Here is a 5,795-nt window from a genome sequence, read left to right on the forward strand (position 1 = left end):
GAAAGCTGGTACAGCCAAAAAGAAATGTCCCAATATTACACACCCCTGACGTGGATTTCACCAAAACAGCACTAGCTTACCCAAACCTGGTTGAAGGAAACTAATTAAATTCCCCTCCTCCCCACACCTGCAGAGCAGTAACTTCCATTCAGATGTATAGCCAGAAAAAGGTTACTGAATACCTATATTTCTCACTATTTTTTCTCACTTACAGCTGCTGACATAGAAGTCTCAATGCAAGTGTTTGCATTCAGGAATATTAAATGGACTTGTGGATTTGAAAATCTCCTTGAAAGTGTTGATAACAGTAAAGAAATACAAATTATAAACTCATTGCCAACTGTGTTTCATGAAGTTAAAGGGGAGGACACCTATTTTGCTGCAGCCGTCACACTACAATCCCAAAAGATAAACCACACTTCTCAGGGTGCATCAACTCTGAAGTACTGCGTATGTGAAAATTCAGCTGGCATCTTTTGAAACTACAGACTTCTGGGATAAGCAAATGGGTACAGTTTTCTTCTAACTGTTTTTGAACACCATGTGTTGAGAGAAAACAACAGAACGGAAATTGCTCATCCAAAATGTTAACTTGTGGCACGGCACCGCCAAAAAGCAGGTGTGTGGCATGCCGTTTCCTTCACTGACATGCCTACCACATGTCACTCAGTTCTGTTACCCCCATCACTTGCTTTTGGAATATATCCTCTTGCAGACAGTGAAATGTGGCTTGACAGAGAGTCTAGCACAGAAGTGACATGACCTTTTTGTGAGCAGACATTTTTGGAAAACATTCACCAAAGATAATCCATCAAAGAATAATCCTTTAGATTATCTGTAGTGACCCTAGTCTTCCAGCACAAACGTAAATGTGCTTCAGATAATGCTATTCCCATTAGGATAATATTTTGTATCTAGTCGGGATAGAAAATACAATCTCGCTAATTCACACTAATGGCTGAGAGTCTGACCCATCGCAAATGCCTTAATCTCGCAAATTAGCAAACACGTGAGCAGACAATGCTAAATAAAAATAAATAAAGGATAATGCATCACAGAACATACTTTGTTCATTTATTTTGACAACTGCTTAGGTTTAATTTATGAAAATACTTTACAGTGTACCAGTAAATATGCTGTAGCATACTTTGTAAAAATAATTAAGTCTTCGCAATCTCTACGTGGCTGTCTTTCGGTGCATTTCTGTTGCTCATTGTGGTAACTGAGCACCAGCAACACAAGACCTCCCTATATGGCTAAGGTGTTAGATGTTGGTTAATGTGTCTTTCAGGGGAAATAGGTTGGTCATCTTTCCTCACAATTCCCTGTCTAGTTGGAGAACACAGAATGCAACGGCTCCATTGCTGGTAGTTTCTCTCTTTAACTCTCTGTACTTCTGAGCACTCCACCCCACCACTGAGGCATTCTGGGCTTGCTTCTCAGATTTGCCCAGAATGCACAGAGCAGAACGTGGCCAGACAGCAAAACAAATATTGCTGCACAAGTCTGACAAAAGTTTGAGCCATGAAAGCAGCTGCCATGTGATTGTAACTCAGCCATGTGTACTGTAACTGGATCAGATAAAATTCATGTCCTGGACCCCTGAACACACCTGCTTTTTGTACTGTGAAGGTACAGTTTGATCAGCATTTTCAAAGGGGCTTCAATCTGGCAGGTGAAACTGCTGCCATCTTCTCTCAGCTATGTTTGAGAGAACTAAATGGAATAGCTTATATGTGCAGAGTCAAGCTTTATCTACTCCAAAGCCATGCATTTGCAAAACCATGCTGGGAATTTTGAAATTCACTTTTGGAAATATGATGTTAAGGGTATAAAACATTAATCCAGCCTGCTGGGGAGTCTTTTTGCTTTTGAAATGAGTGAAAATTTTGTTTCTTTCTAAGGAGTAAAGACAAATGGCCGTTCCTCAGAATGTGGGAGCAGTACGCTTTTAAGATCTGTATTATGGTCTCTTTCTTCCACAAAAATATGAAATAAAAGCACTGGGCACCTTATACTATCATTTGAAGAGGCCATGAGTGTTATATGGGGTGCTTATCTCATCTCAGGGATTAATTTATCACACACTTCCTTTGTAAAGCACCAAGTGAACAGTTCACCAGTTTTGTTATTCCATTTGTTCGTTCTGGCCCTGAAGTGTCACAGAGAGTGCTCCACTGCTCTCACACTGAAGAGTGCATGGAATTCCTGATGCCCGTCTCTATAGGATTCAAGGTTGCTTGGGGCTCTACTCAGGGAATGTAATTCTCCCTGACTCTTCCTTCTACTTAGACATAAATCTCCTTTTCCTAGATAGAGAGACAGTCCAATGTTTGCCTGAAGCAGGGATCTTTTAAAGCTTCAGGGCACAAAATATTCTGTGAAAGGATAATGGGTACAGAAAATGCTTGGAAACTCCTGGCATCACAGGCAGGAGTTATGAGGCCATATGACAGGTGTTAATTTGGGGTCCTATGACTTCTTCATCCTTGAATTTTAACTTATAGTGAATATAGAATTTAACATGGACTTTGGAGTCTGGATCTGGTGGAGAGATGGAACAGTACTGGTCTTTAAACTATGCTAGCACTTCATAGGTGGCTCAAGCATTTTGCAGAATTTAAGCTTTCTTTTAAAAACAACAACAAAGTTTCCACCACTTTAGATTGCTAAGAAGACCTTTCATGTGTAAACAGATGAAGAGCTGCCTGCCTAAGTCTGCAGGAAAAGAAAATATAAAACTAAAAATGCTTTAAAACAAGTTATCAGAGCAGGGTAAGCTGCCCCATTCACCTGAAATGAGTATCAAACTCTGACACTTAGTGATGAAAAGGGTGGATTTTTGTTATTCACTCATGTTTTCTTGACTGATGAAACTGAAATTGGAAAAAAGAATGAGTCCAGTGAGTAACAGTGTCTAGTGAGTAAGATAGGCTGTATCAATGACTTATAATTATTTCAAATAGATTTAAAATGAAGGGGGAAAAGTGTTCGTGATTTATGGTGATGGCACATCTATTTACCAAACTATAGGCACTGTCTTATAGTCAGTACTTTGGTGAAACTCCTAGCAGTTGGAATAGAGCTGTAAACAACTGAGGGATTAGGCCCTATTGTTTCATAAAGGTAATTTCAGTCAATGCTGTGCAGCAGTGGCTATAGCTGCTGTACAGTGGGTGCATCTACATGTGCGCTTTACTGTGGAGTAGACTAATTAGTTCTGCAGTTAGGCGTCACCATCTACATGTGCGCCTGTATTGGGATGCAGTAAATTAATCAACTCTGCTGTACGATAGTACTGTCCAAGACAAGTACTATCCTACAGTGGAGTAGTTACATGCCAAAATGCATGTGTAGATGTTGATTAGGGCTGACCGGAGCAGTATGGTGCTACAATGAGGGGACTGCCTGCCAGCTAGCCCTGCACTGTAGCACCCTTATGCCCCAGCCAGCCCTTTCCACAGCACATTTGGGAGCCAGGGCAGAGCAGCCCCAGGCTGGCAGGCTGACCCCCAGGGCCCTACCCAGCTCAACGTGTTGTGGTCCCAGGCACATGTGAAGTGCACTGGAGTTTATTGCTACATGCTAATTGCATGGGTAGATGCACGCAGTATCTTTGTCCAGATATGCAGGGGTGTATGCTTGCAGCAACAAAAATAGTAGTGGTACAAATTTGCCCTTGCCCAGCTCCTCCCAGCTCCTAACATGCTGGAGGAGCCAGGGCACAACTGAAGGAGTAGAGATGCTCTAGCCAGCAGCCAGAGCATCTGGCTGGAGGACCAAGTCTCCATGTCTGCCAGAATACTCTCCTGTCACATGCGCTCCATCGTGTTTTTCCCAGCACTTTTTGCTATCAGGATTTCCCAGTAGCAAATGGCCCCAGGCTACACATTTTCAGTGCAGGGCATGTTTTGTTGTTCCTCATATGCAGGTTGTAGCACCAAAAACTGCACACCCCTGCTTGTCTGGACACGGCCAGTGGCTGCATCTATGTGTGTGCTTCATTGCACAATAGACTAATTTGGTGCAGTGCAAAGTGTTACAGTCTACACATGTGACACTATTAGACCACAACAAGCTAATTTTCTCCATTGTAAGATACTACCATTAGGTACTATCTTATGGCGGCAAAAATAATTTTAAAGCTTACAGTTTCCAGTGACCAAAGCAGTAACTCAGACCAGCTCATTCTGCTTCAAAACACAGGATGGGGATGGGAGAACCAGGTACAGCTCAGCAGATACTCAATTACTCTGTTGCAGCCTCCTACCTTTCCCTCCTGCTCAGGATGGAATTTATCATCATAGCTCTAAGGTATTTCATTCTTGGTGGTTGCACTTGAACCCAAATTTCTCTTTGCTAGCTGCATAGGCTTGGTTGAGGAATATTACCTTTTTTTTGGGGGGGGGGTTGAAGACAATAGATAACATATATATCTCAGTTATTTCTCTTTAACCTGTACTTCCTCATTTCTGTTCAGACACGTACTGCAGATAAGCAGTGAAATGAGGAGGAGATGAAGTCCTGCCTGTCTTCTCTATTACTAGTTGAAGTCAGCAGACAGGCTAAGAATATGTACTTGAAAAGTGAAAATGTTTTTAACCAAATTCATTTAAAACCCTTCTTAATATTACTCATAGTTTGCACAGAGCAACCAAATGCAGCTCCACCAGAGGTGGGGGGATGGATGCTGACTGGGTACATATTAGTTGCCTATGTGCTTCATTCAACATCTTATTATTAACTATTATACCTGAAGAATTATCCAATATCCTGTACCCTGTTACAGCACTGGGAGGTGTTTGAGTAGCTGCCATTGACGAGTCTGTCCCTATGCATAATCCAGTATTTTGGGGTGGGAAGTCTTCTCTGTCAATGGCTCTTCCCTTATAGCTCCCAGCTCACTTCTATGATGCTGTCAAGTCAAGGACTAAGATTCTTGTGTTCTCTTTTGCTGTTTAACACAGGACTGTTTCTGGGATATATGGTCAGAGGAGACACATTCAGCATCATTTGGCATTTTCTTATATGATTTTGGTCATGAAATTCCATAGCAATTTCATTGTTATGAATTGTGATAAACCATGAAGTCTGAAGTCACCATGGGTTTATTGCACTGGTACTTAGTACTCAGCTACTACCACTACCTTCCCAAAGGCAGAAGACCTTAGCCTTTGAGCTAAAGGAAACCTACCATTAGCTGTTTGTAATATGGAGCCTATGACAGAATTTAGTAGCTGAAGACAATAACAGACCCACTCTCTAGTTAATTAAATTATTCTTTTACTTCTATTACCTTTGAGTATGAGCGCCTAACAATTGAAATCATGCTAAAATAAACAACAAAATATAACTCTCTTGCAAGAAAAAGGAAAAGAGCACATCTGACTCTGTGCAAGGTCCATCATAACAGTGATGCCCTACTAAGATCTGACTTGATGCCTAACACACCTAAGAGGTTGCAGTGGCTCTTTACAGAAGGCAGAAATCAGGAACTGCAATAAAGTCACTGCTCTTTAGAACCAAACTCTCCTGTAGCCACTTTCGCTGGCCTGTCATATCAAGAAAGAGAGGTTACCAATAAGCTTTGCAGAGCTAAGTTTCCAGTTTCCATTGTTGCATTTACAAAATCCAATCAAAATCTTGATTTCTTGATGCCCAATCAGGTACTGTGTCTGATACTGTCACTTGGTCACGTACATGGCACTCTGTGGATCCAGAATACTATGTCAGGATGTAGGCTGGCAGCTTATTATTGAAGATCCCACAATACCTCAGCTTTTGACTTCAGCAGG

The 5,795-nt window shown here is 41.6% G+C and overlaps 1 protein-coding gene across 38 annotated transcripts in view; it reads right to left on the reverse strand.

Moving 5' to 3' along the window:
* The window catches only part of ZBTB20 (zinc finger and BTB domain containing 20), a 621,054-nt gene that overhangs the window by 101,443 nt on the left and 513,816 nt on the right, over positions 1–5,795 (reverse strand). For 2 of the 38 annotated variants that reach the window (XM_025199643.1, XM_025199632.1), the window contains one exon: positions 2,794–2,876. The exons of the other annotated variants lie outside the window; for them this stretch is intronic. The gene's annotated coding sequence lies outside the window, so the exon portion shown is untranslated. The remainder of the gene's footprint in view (positions 1–2,793; positions 2,877–5,795) is intronic. 38 annotated transcript variants of the gene reach the window in all.

Source organism: Alligator sinensis, unplaced genomic scaffold (genome assembly GCF_000455745.1).
Source record: "Alligator sinensis unplaced genomic scaffold, ASM45574v1 scaffold343_1, whole genome shotgun sequence".
Lineage (NCBI taxonomy): Eukaryota > Metazoa > Chordata > Crocodylia > Alligatoridae > Alligator > Alligator sinensis.